This window comes from Taudactylus pleione, unplaced genomic scaffold (assembly GCF_031769625.1).
Source record: "Taudactylus pleione unplaced genomic scaffold, aTauple2 ptg000451l, whole genome shotgun sequence".
Taxonomy (NCBI): domain Eukaryota; kingdom Metazoa; phylum Chordata; class Amphibia; order Anura; family Myobatrachidae; genus Taudactylus; species Taudactylus pleione.
The window spans coordinates 4,249,424-4,265,834 of record NW_028284853.1 but is presented as its reverse complement, the minus strand read 5'-3'; the positions used below and the strand labels follow the sequence as shown (position 1 = coordinate 4,265,834).

Below are 16,411 nucleotides of genomic sequence, written 5' to 3'. Positions count from 1 at the left end.
CACCACTCCGTATTATATGGGCTGCAATTATATTCACAGTCCAGCAGCCAGGGTGTAGGGATAAAGGGATTCTTCAGGAGGCAGAAAAACAGATGATCCTTATAGCAATTATGTGGGAAAAACGTGCCCCGCTAATTATTAGGTGTTCTCCTCCCTCACCCTATTAGCTGCTCCGTATCTGCCCTGTGCTTGGAGGCTAATTCTCCAGTCTGTACGGCCAATTCTTGGGCAGGTTGTTCTCCTGTAGCCGCTCTATGACTGGCGTTTCCCTCCTGTCTTTAAGCGGCTAGATGTCGGATCTCCAAACGAGACAGGGCGGCTGTCTCTCAGCTCTAAAATGGCCCGGCACTGAACCCACCGTCAGTGTCCTTCCTCCTTCTCCGTACACAGTCCGCTCCACAGCCGTGTGTAGCTAGCGCTCCAAGTCCCAGTCCTACCGGATCTCCAAGGGAGATAAGAGCTCTTGGGGACGTGGAAACAACAGTTGGTCTTAAATGGCAATATAGTCAGTCTGCTTGAAACGCGTTTCTCCACCTGTACACAGACATCAGCGGCTTCCTCAGTCAGCATATTCTTTACATTCTTTCACCAGCCTTTTATTTGCACCTATGTAGTCGGCACATATGTGGGCAATTTATTCATCAAGTTTCCTTTTACTAATTACTAACAGATTTAACCCTTAATTATATGGTATCTATCCGTGATTTTCAATTTATATTTATTCTTTGCAAATATGATGTTGAATTGATTTCATTCCCCCAATCTTGGGATTTAGGAATATTTTAAGATATTCTTATGTAGTATAAAAGAAGAAATATAGAAAAATACAACCAAATTAATTAACTGATATCATTACTAATATATAAATATATTTGTATATACATATACCTACATGCAAATAATTATGCGTACATATATATGCACATACAAAAAATCCTACCAAATTTTGACACAAAGGATAAGTATATGGCCAGAGATAATTGACAGTATTGTTCCCCCATATAAATACACATCAAAACTAATTGAGGGGTCGAAGGCCAGAAAAAAAGACAAATATATACACAGTTCATAAATCTCATTATAACTAATAAACTACGTATAGCTATACCGACAAAAAAGTTAAAACTGTACGTATCCATAGCTAATAGTCCCAATAGTCATAGCTACAATATAGTCATCTTGATGACAAAGATCCTTACTAAATTATTAAATTCGACAATAATGCATATAGAGGAATAACAGAGGGCCTGATTCAGAGCCGGACGCTCTGAACGAGCGCCCGCTCTGAATCAGGGCGTTTATTTATTTTTTTTGCGAAGTGGCCTCTTGGATGCTCGCATAGCTGTGGGTTACCACCCACAGCTTATGCGAGAGTCCATGATGATGGTCAAGACCATCGTGACCATCGGGCTTGCGATGAGACCCTTGTGGTAGGGTCTCGTTGACCGCAAGCCCTGGAGTGATTTTTGCTCTATCAGAGCCAAAATCACTCCCACTGTGATCACTAGTGATGTCAGTGGGGCCTGACCCAGACAGTAGGTGTTCCCATGGGAACGCCTCCTTCTGGGCAGCCACGCCCCCGGCACATCCACCAAAGGGGGCGTGCTGTCACTCACCATTGACGGCACGCCCCCTTTGGTGCGAGACCCATAACGACGGCTTCCCCATCGTTATTCGGGTCTCGCGCATGCACACGACGGAGGCACCGCCGTCGTGCACATGTGCATTTGGGCAACATCGACCTGCTTGCAAGCGCTCAGCGCTCGCGAGCGGGTCTGAATCAGGCCCAGATTCTTTATTAATAAGCTCAAGATGTTGTATTATAAGAAAGTCAGATAAATCATCTATAGTTTGTATAAGTTCAGATATTATATCCTTCCTAGAACTATTGGCCCACAGGGACCTCTGGTACCATACCTCTATGTAGGATAAATAGAACCGCCCATAAAGTTTACTAAATATTATTTAATTCTATGGTGTCATTTAAACCGTTGGGAAAAAGTGTACCAAGCCTATAGATCCAGAATGCCTCTCTCCGACATAGCATACTGAACCTATCTCCTCCTCTTGGTGTTAATTTAATTTGTTCTATACCCTTTACAGAGATTTCTTTATGTGACAGACCCTTACATTGTGATATATGACTCGACAGAGGATGGGTTTTTATCCCTTTATTGATATTTCGCCAGTGCTCCATAAATCTCGTATTGAGCATTCTTGTGGTACGTCCCACGTACTGTTTCCCACAACCACACTGTATTATGTATATAATGAAAGTTGATTTACATGTTATAAAATCCTTTATAAGGAACCTATCGCCATTAGAATGTGAGGAGAAACCAGTTTATTTTCTTGTTGTGTGTAAACATGTATTGCACGTGGTTCTACCACACCTATGAAATCTTAGTGGTTTTTTAGGAAGCCAGTTATTATCATTTTCTATTTTTTCTTTTTTTTCCAATTCTCGCTTGAAGTGACTCGATACTAGTTTGGATTTGATATTGTCAGCCCTTCTAAAAATCACTTTCCCCTTCAACTCTAGTACGTCTCTCAATATGGTATCTAGTTTTAATAATGAAGAATTTTTCTTTATTATGTTCTTAATTTCTTGTGCACAACTGTTGTATTTAGTTATAAATAGTGATGATCTATCTCCTTTCTTGGACACATCATCTCTATTTTCATATTTTGTTTCTAAAAGATCCTCTCTGTTTAGTTTGTCTACCTCCTATCTGGCTTTTTCTAAAATTTCCTTAGGATACCCTTGTTCCAAAAAAGACTCAATCAATGCCTCTGTCTGTCTGTTATATGATTCTCTAGTGGTACAATTTCTTTTTAATCTAATAAATTGTCCCTTCGGAATATTTATTTTCCAAGTTTTAGCATGTGAGCTTTTAAAGTTAAGATAACGGTTTTGATCGACCGGTTTAATGAAGGTTTCTGTTACCAACTTCCCTTCCTTGTCGATCAAAACCGTTATCTTAACTTTAAAAGCTCACATGCTAAAACTTGGAAAATAAATATTCCGAAGGGACAATTTATTAGATTAAAGTCATATATCACAATGTAAGGGTCTCTGTAAAGGGTATAGAACAAATTAAATTAACACCAAGAGGAGGAGATAGGTTCAGTATGCTATGTCAGAGAGAGGCATTCTGGATCTCACTTTTTCCCAACGGTTTAAATGACACCATAGAATTAAATAATATTTAGTAAACTTTATGGGTGGTTGTATTTATCCAACATAGAGGTATGGTACCAGAGGTCCCTGTTGGCCAATAGTTCTAGGAAGGATATAATAGCTGAACCTATACGAACTATAGATGATTTATCTGACTTTCTTATAATACAACATCTTGAGTTTATTAATAAAGAATCTGTTATTCCTCTATATGCATTATTGTCGAATTTAATAATTTAGTAAGGATCTTTGTCATCAAGATGACTATATTGTAGCTATGACTATTGGGACTATTAGCTATGGATACGTACAGTTTGAACTTTTTCATCTGTATAGCTACTGTATACGTAGTTTATTAGTTATAACGAAATGTATGAACTGTGTATATATTTATGTCTTTTTTTCTGGCCTTAGACCCCTCAATTAGTTTTGATGTGTATTTATATGGGGGAACAATACTGTCAATTATCTCTGGCCATATACTTATCCTTTGTGTCAAAATTTGGTAGCATTTTTTGTATGTGCATATATGTGCACGCATAATTATTTGCTTGTAGGTATATGTATATACAAATATATTTATATATTAGTAATGATATCAGTTAATTAATTTGGTTGTATTTTTCCATATTTCTTCTTTTATACTACATAAGAATATCTTAAAATATTCCTAAATCCCAAGATTGGGGGAATGAAATCAATTCAACATCATATTTGCAAAGAATAAATATAAATTGAAAATCATGGATAGATACCATATAATTAAGGTTAAATCTGTTAGTAATTAGTAAAAGGAAACTTGGAGTAAATTGCCCACATATGTGCCGACTACATAGGTGCAAATAAAAGGCTGGTGAAAGAATGTAAAGAATATGCTGACTGAGGAAGCCGCTGATGTCTGTGTACAGGCGGAGAAACGCGTTTCAAGCAGACTGACTATATTGCCATTTAAGACCAACTGTTGTTTCCATGTCCCCAAGAGCTCTTATCTCCCTTGGAGATCCTGTAGGACTGGGAGTTGGAGCGCTAGCTACAGACGGCTGTGGGGTGGACTGTGTACGGAGAAGGAGGAAGGACACTGATGGTGGGTTCAGTGCCGGGCCTATTTAGAGCTGAGAGACAGCCACCCTGTCTCCTTTGGAGATCCGACATCTAGCCGCTTAAAGCCAGGAGGGAAACGCCAGTCATAGAGCGGCTACAGGAGCACAACGTGCCCAAGAATTGGCCGTACAGACTGGAGAATTAGCCGCCAAGCACAGGGCAGATACGGAGCAGCTAATAGGGTGAGGGAGGAGAACACCTAATAATTAGCGGGGCACGTTTTTCCCACATAATTGCTATAAGGATCATCTGTTTTTCTGCCTCCTGAAGAATCCCTTTATCCCTACACCCTGGCTGCTGGACTGTGAATATAATTGCAGCCCATATAATACGGAGTGGTGGCTAAAAAAGAAAGAGGTGAAATAACTGGAAAATGACACAATCACCAAACCCTGATGAATCAGGAGGACGTGGTAAACTATAAATAATTTTTTATACATATTTTTCATGACCATGATTTTTTAAATATGTATGTACTAATACAAATGTGACTGCTAAGGAGTTATTCTAATTTTTATCTCTATTTTGTACTGTGGAAACACAAATTGCTGGAGCAGCATAAAAAAGCTAAACTGTTTTTCTAAATAATGATATGCTCTTAAAAGAATAATTTAAGAGTTGAAAAACAACAATTTTTATTGTGGGAAGTTGTGCTGTCTGAAAAACAGCGAGAAAAATCCTGTAGTGTCCAAACCAACTGACACATAAATATCTATATCTCTTGGAAGTGTTACTAAAGAAACAGATTTAAGAACACTATTGAGAAACAAAGTTTCAATACATGTATCATGCTATTTAATGCTTTAACACAGTGGTACTTATAACATCCTAATAGGGGTCATTTATATGTATGTATAGAGATTGGTGTGGCTGTGAAAATTTGATAGATTTCAGCTAATTGTGTAATGTTTTCTTTTATATTATATGCATGAATATATGCGATTGGTCTATTTTATAATAGTTTTTATATGTGCTAAAGAGCTGGTATAATTAATTTTTATCTGTAAAGGGTATTAATAAATTGAAAAAAAAATGTAATCTTGAATATTGTGTATTAGCGCTCTCTCATTTTCCTTAATTTGCAGTCTACTATATAGGGATCAAGTAATCCCCTTGTTTTTGAGAGCTGCATATACCCCATTTTCTATTATTGGAGCCATTACTAATACACCCTTTTTCTTTATTGTTACTAAGTTTGTTAAATGTTTGATCTAAACAATTTGATCAAACAACAATTTTTGTCCATTTTCGGCGTTTGGGAGCAAATTGCTGATGGTCATTTGCTTTCATACCTTACCAGATTTTCATTCCAACCAATCAACTAGTTGGCTGGTTGGACAGATAATCTTTAGATGTGTGGCCAGCTTTAGGGTCTTCATTACCGATTGCAACTGCGATCATGCACTCAATCGGCCGATTGTCACGTTCTGTGAGTGCATCGCAGTGTGCGAAGGCTTCACTGCCATCACACTTTTGATCGCAGTGTAAACCTGAAACCCCCCTCCCTAGCCCACACCATGATGACCACAATAGAAATAGCATATAATACTAAAGTTGCAAGTTTTTTAAGATCCCTTCAGTGTCATAAATGAAATAATTAACGCCACCTGTTGATCTTTTAAAATGTGTCAGCTAGTAATGAATACACCTGTGCACCAACTAAGAGCTCTGGTAAACATGCACTGTTAGGGGTGCACTGATATAGACCATCTATAGGGTCAATTCTTAATACTGTACTCTTTAACACTATCCAGTGCATAAGGAGACCAAACGGCACATATATGTTCAGAGCAGTGCAAGGTTCTTCTTCTGCCCTCGCAGATTCCCGAACCTGGAATGGAGCCCACATCTGAAATAAAAACATTCAACTGAGACAGGGCAGCCCTACTTCTGCATATAACGGTGTACTGTGATAGCTGGTCCGACTCCTACATATGCCAAATTCATTAAATACTGTACACTTCATATGACGTATAATATAGCTGGTTAAGTGCCAATTATGCCCTCTTCATGGACTGGTCACACTTGCTTTAAAATCAAGCATTTGGAAACTGCTCTGTAGAAATCCTGCGTTTGCCACCATAGCACTAGAACCTACTTAAAGTAGGCACAGGAAGGTGCCAATAGCCATGTGCCAGCCCCGGCTGGGTGTCCAAATCTGCAGCCACTTACCTGGGTGAGGCAGGCCAGGGGGTATATACTGCTTGATGTGCAGACTAGAGAGGGTGTAGTGTGACCAGGATCACGCCTGCTGCCGCTGCTGACTGTTATTACAGATCTCTGCAAACTGCAGCTCAGCCTCAGCAGCTCCATGAGCTGAACGTTCAGCACCCCCGGCTCAGTCTGGCTTGTGATGCAGCTGTGTACCCTTAGCCCAGTTCTAGGCTAGGAGCTGGCTGCACTGCACACAGGAAAAACTTTCTGGACACTGCAGCCCTCCCTGCTCCATTCACAGCACAGCATAATTAGTCATGCAAGCAGGCTGATTTGTCTCTGTAGATTTAACTCCTGTGGGTGTGACTGTGTATACAGTGGGATCTTAAGCTAGGTACACACTAGAACAGTTATTACCAAACCTCGGTCCTCAAGGCACACTAACAGTCCTGGTTTTAGTGATATCCATGCTTAAGCACAGATGGTTAAATCAAATGAACTCAGGTACTAATTAAGCCACCTGTGCTCAAGTGTGGCTATCCTTAGAACCTGGACTGTTATACCCCTTTTACACCGGAGCTAAAACCCGGGTTTTTGAAGGGTTAACCCGGGCAGCTCCCTGGTGTAAAAGGGCAGAGGGTTGGATCGCCGGGTCGAGTGACCCGGCAATCCAACCCAGGTAACTAGCAGGGTTTAACACGGGCGTAGCCCGTGAAACCCTGCTATGGGAACAGTGCACTCCGGGTCACGATGACCTGGAGTGCGCTGCTAGCCGGCCTATTGGTCGAGCTTCAGTGGCGCTTGGAGTTGACGTCATCTCCAAGCGTCCACTTTCACTCCACAAAAGCCGGGTCTATGCAGACCCGACTGCGGTGTGAGCGGCGCTGACTCGGGAATATCCCGAGTCAGCGCCGGCAAAATTCCGGGTCTGATCAGGATAGGAACTTTGTTCCAACTCCATGTCAGACCCGGAATTTAGGTGGAAAAAGGGTATATGTGTGCCTTGAAGACCGTGGTTGGGAACCCCTGCACTTAGATGACTTGCAAATCAGTGGCAAATGCAGGATTTCTAGAGGGGGGTTTCCAAATGCTTGATTTTACAGCGAGTGTGGCCAGACCATGAAGAGGGCAGAATTACCACTTATCCAGCTTTAATATACATCTTACAAAGTGTATTGTGTGTCATAATTCCAGCATATAGAGGACCAGCAATCACAGTAAGCCATTAAATGCGGCAGTAGGGCCATCCTGCCTGAGCTGAATGTTTTAATTTTAGATGTGAGCACCATTCCAAGGCATGGGAGCAAGTCCGGGAGTCTGGGGGAGCAGCAGAAGAACCTAGCACTGTACTGGACATATATGTAAAAATTGGGCTCTATAGCAGTGTATCCCTAACAGTGCATGTTTTCCAAATCCCCTAATTGGTGCACAGGTTATTTATTACTGGCTGATACATATTAAAAGATCCACAGGTGGTGCTAATTATTTCATTTATGATACTGAGAAGAACATCCAGCGCTAGTAAAATTCCATTATATTAGGGGTGTGCACCGGCCACTTTTCGTGTTTTGTGTTTTGGTTTTGGATCTGGATCTTTCTTCGTGTTTTGGATCTGGATTGGTTTTGCCAAAACCACCCTTCCGTGTTTTGGGTTCTTGGTTTTGTGTTTTGGATCTGTATTTTTTTGAAGAAAAGCATAAAAACAGCTAAAATCACAGAATTTGTGGGTTTTTCTGCTCCTATGCTATTATTAACCTCAATAACATTAATTTCCACTCATTTCCAGTCTATTCTGAACACCTCACACCTCACAATATTGTTTTTAGGCCAAAAGGTTGCACCGAGGTAGCTGGATGACTATGTTAAGCGACACGAGTGGGCGGCACAAACACGTGGCCCATCTAGGAGTGACACTGCAGTGGCAGACAGGATGGCATATTGAAAAACTAGGCCCCAAACAGTACATAATGAAAAGAAAAAAAAGAGGTGCAAGATGGAATTGTCCTTGGGCCCTCCCACCCACCCTTATGCTGTATAAACAGGACATGTACACTTTAACAAACCAATCATTTCACCGCCAGGGTCTGCCACACGACTGTGGCTGAAATGATTATTTAGTTTGGACCCCCACAAAACAAGCTGGCAATTAATCTGTCCCTGCACAAACTGGCTCTACGGAGGCAAGTTGTCATCCTCATCCTCCTCATCCACCGATTCCTCACCCTCTTCAGTGTTGTGTACATCCTCATCCTCACAGAGTATTAATTTGTCCCCGCTGGAATCCACCACCACAGGTCCCTCTGTACGTTCTGGAGGCTGGTCTCCCTGGAAGAGTTGATAATTATATATATAATATATATATATATATAATTTTGATGAACATCAACTTCTCCACATTTTGTGGAAGCAACCTCCTACGCCTTTCGCTGACAAGGTTCCCGGCTGCACTGCAACTCAGGTAAAATAGAGCCAGTTTGTACAGGGGCCTCCAAATTGCCTCTTTTTCCTGCCAGTACAGGTACGGATTGTCTGACATGCCAACTTGGATGCTGTCACCGATGTAATCCTCCACCATTCTGTCAATGGTGAGAGTACCATATGCAGTGACAGACATGTCAGAATTGTTGCCAGGTCCTTCAGTCCGGACCAGATGTCCAAACTTGGTCCTGCCTGCCCTGCATCACCGCCAGCGGGTTGCTTAGGATACCTAAGTTGTTTCCTGGCAGCCCCAGTTGTGGGAGAAAATGAAGAAGAAGCTGTTGACGTGTCACGTTCTGCTTCAGCTGACAGTGTTTTCACCAGCAGGTCTTTGCACCTCTGCAGGCTTGTGTCGGCCGGAAAGAGAGACACCACGTAGGCTTTAAAACTAGTATCGAGCACGGTGGCCAAAATGTAGTGGCCTGATTTCAACAGATTGACCACCCTGGAACCCTGGCAAAGTGAATGAAGGGCTTCATCCACAAGTCCCACATGCCGAGCGGAATCGCTCCGTCTTAGCTCATCCTTCACTTTCTCCAGGTGCTTCTCCAAAACCCTGATGAGGGGAATGACCTGACTCAAGCTGGCAGTGTCTGAACTGAGGCCCTGATTCAGAGCCGGACGCTCTGACAGAGCGCTCGCTCTGAATCAGGGCGTTTTTAGGGTTTTTTTGTGCGGCCTCCTGGCCGCTCGCATAGCTGTGGGTGACCACCCACAGCTTTAGCGAGCGGCCATGATGATGGTCATGATGGTCAAGACCATCGCGACCATCGGGCTTGAGACGAGACCCTTGTGGTAGGGTCTCATGGCCGCAAGCCCCAGAGAGCGTTCGGCTCAAATTGAGCCGGAAGCTCTCCCACTGACATCACTTGTGATGTCAGTGGGGCCGCCCCCAAACGGTAGGCGTTCCTTCCTTCACTCACCATCGACAGCTCGCCCCCTTTGTTGCAAGACCCGGAGCGACGGAGTGCCCATCGCTATCCGGGTCTAGCACATGCGCACGACGGAACCGGCTCCGTTGTGCGCATGCCCAGTGGGCCATCGACCCATTTTGAGCACTCAGCGCTTGCGACCGGGTCTGAATCAGGCTCTGACTTCACGTGTGGCAAGTTCGAAGGGCTGGAGAACCTTGCACAACATGACAATCATTCTACATTGCGCTTGAGTCAGGTGCATACCCCCTCCTTTGCCTATGTCATAGGTGGATGTATAGGCTTGAATGGCCTTTTGCTGCTCCTCCATCCTCTGAAGCATATAGAGGGTTGAGTTCCACCGTGTCACAACCTCTTGCTTCAGGTGATGGCAAGGCAGGTTCAAGAGTGTTTGCTGGCACTCCAGTCTTCGGCACACAGTCGCTGAATGGCAAAAGTGGGCAGAAATTTTTCGGGCCACCCAAAGCGTCTCCTGCACGCCCCTGTCGTTTTTCTGAAAATTCTGCACAACCAAATTTATTGTGTGAGCAAAACATGGGACATGCTGGAATTTGCCAAGATGTAATGTCAGATATCACAAATCCCCAGGAGAGTCTAAGTGGGGTAAGCCACTGGGCGATAATTTCCCTCAGTTTCTCTAAGAGGTTGTCGGCGGTGTGCCTCTTACTGAAACCGGTGATACACAGCGTAGCCTGCCTTGGAACGAGCTGGCGTTTCTGAGCTGCTGCTACTGGTGATGCTGCTGTTGTTGCTGCATAAGGTGATACATCTGCCCAGTGGGCTGTCACAGTCATATAGTCCTTAGTCTGCCCTGTTCCACTTGTCCACATGTCCATGGTTAAGTGGACATTGGGTACAACCGCATTTTTTAGGACACTTAGGACACTTTTTCTGACGTTTGTGTACAGTCTCGGTATCGCCTGCCTAGTGAAGTGGAATTTAGATGGGATTTGGTACCAGGGACACACTACCTCCATCAATTGTCTAAATCCCACTGCACTAATAGCGGATACCGGATGCACGTCTAACACCAACATAGCAGTCAAGGCCTCAGTTATCCGTTGTGTTTCAGGATGACTGCTGTCGTACTTCATCCTCCTCGCTAAGGACTGTTGGAGGGTCAATTATTTAGTAAAAGTAGTGGTGTTTCTACTTCCTCTCTGGGATGATGAACGACTCCCAGCAGCAGCAGCAGCGGCAGCAGTAGGCGTAGCAATGCAGGATCCTCCGGAGGAATCCCGGATAGAAGAGTCAGTCATGCCAGTGACATGGCCTGCAGGACTACTTCCGATCCTGACTAAGGAGGAAATTGACGAGGAGGGAGTTGACGGTGTGGTTTGCAGGCGCTTGGATACAACAGGACAAAGGGATTTAGGTGTCCCTGGACTGCTTACGGTCTTAGCCAAAGTTTCTGAACTTGACAGTAACTTTTTATGAACGCGCTGCAGGTGACATATAATGGAGGATGTTCCTAGGTGGTTAATGTCCCTTCCCCTACTTATTTCACCTTTACATATGGTACATATAGCAAGACAGTTGTTGTCCAGGTTTGCATAGAAATATTGCCAGACCAAAGAGGTGGAATGTTTGGTCTTCTGCCCAGGCATGACCGTGAAGTGCTTTTTCATCCCACAGACAACAACTGTCTCCCTCGAAGCCTGATTTAACCAAACCACATCACCATCAGAATCCTCCTCGCCAACTTCCTCCTCAGCGCCAGCTACACCAGTATCCTCATCCTGTTGTACTTCAACAGTGACATCTTCAATTTAAATATCAGCAAGTGGACTGTGGGTGCTCCTTCCAGCACTTTCAGAGGGCGTGCAAATGGTGAAAAGAGCCACCTCTTCCCGTAAAGTGTTGGGAAGGTCAGACATCGCAACCGCCACCACACTTGGACTGTCCTTGGGGATTTGTGATATCTTCTTAGAATGCACAGTTCTTCGCTGTGCTTTTGCCAGCTTAACTCGTTTGATTTTTTTAGTGGGAGGAGGGCTTCCATCGTCATGTGTAGCTGAACCACTAGTCATGAACATATGGAAAGACCTTAGCCATTCCTTGCCACTCCATGTCGTAAATGGCATATTGGCAAGTTTACGTTTCTCCTCAGATGATTTAAATGTTTTTTTAAGGTAATTTTCCTCAACTTTGTCATTTGGGATTTTATATGCCCTCTACTATGACATTGGGCATCGACCTTGGCAGATGACGTTGATGGCATTTAATCATCTATGTCATGACTAGTGGCAGCAGCTTCAGCACTAGGAGGAAGTGGTTCTTGATCTTTCCCTATTTTATTTTTATCGGACAAAGTTTGGTCCTCCATTTATGTTATATTGATATATACGTGCAGCTAAGACGCACACAAACACAGAAAAGAAGAATTTAAAAAAATTTTTGGAGTGCACTTTGGGGGTTACACTACCCTTTAACAGACGAGCCAGCCGGCCCTTGATTTAAGACACAGGCGCATGCTTGGCGCTGCTCCTTTGTTGATGCACGTGCGACTACTGTGCATACATTTCACACACAAACACAGAAAAAAAGAATTGTTTATTTTTTGTGGAACGCACTTTGGGGGTTACACCACCCTTTAACAGACTTCTGACACAGGCGCACGCTTGGCGCTGCTCCTTTGTTGATGCATGTGTGGCTACAGTGCATACAGGGCCATGATTCAGACCCACTTGTGAGCGCTATGCGCTTGCAAGCGGGTCGATGACGGCCCAGTGCACATGCGCACGACGGAGCCGGCTCCATCGTGCGCATGCGCAAGACCCGGATAGCGATGTGCAAACCGTCGCTCCAGGTCTCGCTACAAAGGGGGCGTGCTGTCGATGTTGAGTGATGTTGGTGGGCGGGCCGGGGGAGTGGCTGCCCAAACGGAGGCATTCCCATGTGAACGCCTCCGTTTGGGGGCGGCCCCACTGACATCACGAGTGATGTCAGTGGGAGAGATATCGGCTCTGTTAGAGCCAAAATCTCTATGGGGCTTGCGGCCACGAGACCCTACCACAAGGGTCTCATCGCAAGCCCGATGGTCGCGATGGTCTTGACCATTGTGACCATCTTCCTGGCCGCTCGCTATAGCTGTGGGTGGTCACCCACAGCTATGCAAGCGGCCAGGAGGCCCCTCTAAAAAAACAAGAAGGCCGGCCCTGATTCAGAGCGAGCTCTCTGTCAGAGCGTCCGGCTCTGAATCAGGGCCACAATTCACAACACAGAAAAGTAGAATTTTACATTTTTTGGGAGTGCACTTTGGGGGTTACACCACCCTTTAACAGACGAGACAGCCGGCCCTTTACTTATGACACAGGCGCATGCTTGGCGCTGCTCCTTTGTTGATGCACGTGCAGCTACAGCACACACAATTCACAACACAGAAAAGAAGAATTTTTTATTTTTTTGGAGTGCACTTTGGGGGTTACACCACCCTTTAACAGACGAGCCAGCCGGCCCTTTACTTATGACACAGGCGCATGCTTGGCGCTGCTCCTTTGTTGATGCATGTGCAGCTACAGCGCACACAATTCACAACACAGAAATGAAGAATTTTTTATTTTTTTTGGAGTGCACTTTGGGGGTTACACCACCCTTTAACAGACTTATAACACAGGCGAATGCTTGGCGCTGCTCCTTTGTTGATGCACGTGCAGCTACTGCACATACGTTTCACACAAAAACACAGAAAAAAAGAATTGTTTAATTTTTGTGGAGCGCACTTTGGGGGTTACAGCACCCTTTAACAGACTTAGGACACAGGCACACGCTTGGCACTGCTCCTTTGTTGATGCACGTGCGGCTACAGCGCATACAATTCACAACACAGAAAAGAAGAAGTTTTAATTTTTTTTTTAGTGCACTTTGGGGGTTACACCACTCTTTAACAGATGAGTCAGCTGGCCCTTTACTTATGACACAGGCGCATGCTTGGCGCTGCTCCTTTGTTGATGCACGTGTGGCTACTGCGCGCACATTTCACACACAAACACAGAAAAAAAGAAGAATTATAAATTTTTTGTGGCGCGCACTTTGGGGGTTACACCACCCTTTAACAGACTTAGGACACAGATGCACGCTTGGTGCTGCTCCTTTGTTGATGCACGTGCGGCTACAGCGCACACATTTCACAGACAAACACAGAAAAAAAGAAGAATTATAAATTTTTTGTGCGCGCACTTTGGGGGTTACACCACCCTTTAACAGACGAGCCAGCCGGCCCTTTACTTATGACACAGGTGCACGCTTGGCGCTACTTTGTTGATGCACGTGCGGCTACTGCGCATACATTTCACACACAAACACAGAAAAAAAGAATTGTTTATTTTTTGTGGAGCGCACTTTGGGGGTTACACCACCCTTTAACAGACTTAGGACACAGACGCACACTTGGTGCTGCTCCTTTGTTGATGCACGTGCGGCTACAGCTCATACATTTCACACACAAACACAGAAAAAAAGAATTGTTTATTTTTTGTGGAGAGCACTTTGGGGGTTACACCACCCTTTAACAGACGAGCCAGCCGGCCCTTTACTTATGACACAGGCGCACGCTTGGCGCTACTTTGTTGATGCACGTGCGGCTACTGCGCATACATTTCACACACAAACACAGAAAAAAAGAATTGTTTATTTTTTGTGGAGTGCACTTTGGGGGTTACACCACTCTTTAACAGACGAGCCAGCCGGCCCTTGATTTTTGACACAGGCGCACGCTTGGAGCTACTTTGTTGATGCACGTGCTGCTACAGCGCACACAGGGCCTGATTCAGAGCCGCACGCTCTGAACGAGCGCCCACTCTGAATCAGGGCTTTTTTTTTATTGTTGCGGCCTCTTGGTTGCTCGCATAGCTGTGGGTTACCACCCACAGCTTATGCGAGCGGCCATGATGATGGTCGCGATAGTCAAGATCGTCGCGACCATCAGGCTTGCGACGAGACCCTTTGCGGTAGGGTCTCATTGCTGCAAGCCCCAGAGTGCTTTTGGCTCTAGCAGAGCCAAAAGCACTCCCACTGACATCACTTGTGATGTCAGTGGGGCCGGCCCCAGACGGTAGGCGTTCCCATGGGAAAGCCTCCGTCTGGGCAGCCACGCCCCTGGTCAACCCACCAAAGGGGGCGTGCTGTCACTCAACATCGACAGCACGCCCCCTTTGTTACGAGACCCGGAGCGACAGCTTGCCCGGCTCCGTCGTGCGCATGCGCACTGGGCCACCATCGACCCGCTTGCGAGCGCATAGTGCTCGCGAGCGGGTCTGAGTCAGGCCCACAATTCACAAACAAAGAAAAATATATTTTTTTATTTTTTTGGGAGTGCACTTGGGGGAAACAATGTTGATAATAAGTGCGCAATAAATTCAGAAGTGCAGCAGGTGGTGAAAACCACAAAAGAGTTAACACCCTGGGCTAAGTGGTGGAGCGCTGTCTGGAGTATCCTTTCCTTTTGGCATATCCTAGTATCCGGAGCTGGGTGACTGCCTTCCTCTATTACCATCCAGGAGGTGAAGGACGGAGTCTTGGAGAGTGCTGTCAGTTTGCCACCATTGATGATTTTAAACAAATGCTTGTTTAAACCTCAGCTTTGTAAGTGCAATTTGCCATTAGAATTTATGTGTCCAAGTTTGATCTGCACTATTTTTGCTTCTCTTCTCATTCATACTTGTGTTGTTTTCATTAACACACAAACGGAGGAGAAATTTTTGTTATAGATGCCATCAACCATATGTCTATAGGACGTTCCTATTGGATTCTTAAGCATTTCCTCAGTACCAAGTGGAATTATTTATGGTGATTATTTTATATATGTATATCTTTTCTGCACTGACGTATGTTGATTTGTTCGGAAGAGCGCTAGAGGTGGACACACATAATATTTATAATCTGAGTGCACTTTGGGGGTTACAGCACCCTTTAACGGTCAAGCCAGCCAGCCCTTTACCTATGACACAGGTGCACGCTTGGCGCTACTTTGTTGATGCACGTGCGGCTACTGCGCACACAATTCACAAACACAGAAAAAAATAACTGTTTTTATGCACTTGGGGGGAGGACCCCTGATGGACAGATCTCCCCCTGGACAACACTACAGCACCCCTTTAGGACTACAGCCTTTATGGGACACTGCACAACACAGCCCAGCCAGCCCCTATAGACTTTGGAGTGTGACACAGCCCCTATGGACAACTGACTGCACAACACAGCCCAGCCAGCCCCTATGACAGCAGCACAACACAGCCCAGCCAGCCCCTATGGACAACACAGCCCAGCCAGCCCTAGCTCCCACCCTCCCTCTTCACTGTCCACAGCCGGAGTGAAAAATGTCGCCAACGCAGGGATCTTTTATATAATCCAAAACCAGCGAGATCCGGAAGGCGGGATGATGACGTTTTGCCTTGATTTCAGATCTTAGTCAGGCGGGAAAACTCGAGCCTGCCTCGGACCCGACTCGGATCGGGGAGGGCTCAGGGGGGTTCGGATTTCAGAAATCCGAACCTGCTCATCCTTACATTATATTACTATTTCTATTGTGGTCATGAGGTGGGCTGGGGAGGGGGGTTTCCAGGCA

At 44.9% G+C, this 16,411-nt stretch overlaps 1 protein-coding gene across 1 annotated transcript in view; it reads right to left on the bottom strand.

The window, feature by feature from the left end:
* LOC148505524 (NXPE family member 4-like) overlaps positions 1 to 6,722 on the bottom strand; it is a 48,126-nt gene extending 41,404 nt beyond the window's left edge. The window contains exon 1 of the mRNA XM_088448083.1: positions 6,455 to 6,722. The gene's annotated coding sequence lies outside the window, so the exon portion shown is untranslated. The remainder of the gene's footprint in view (positions 1 to 6,454) is intronic.
* Between the last annotated feature and the right edge of the window lie 9,689 nt (positions 6,723 to 16,411).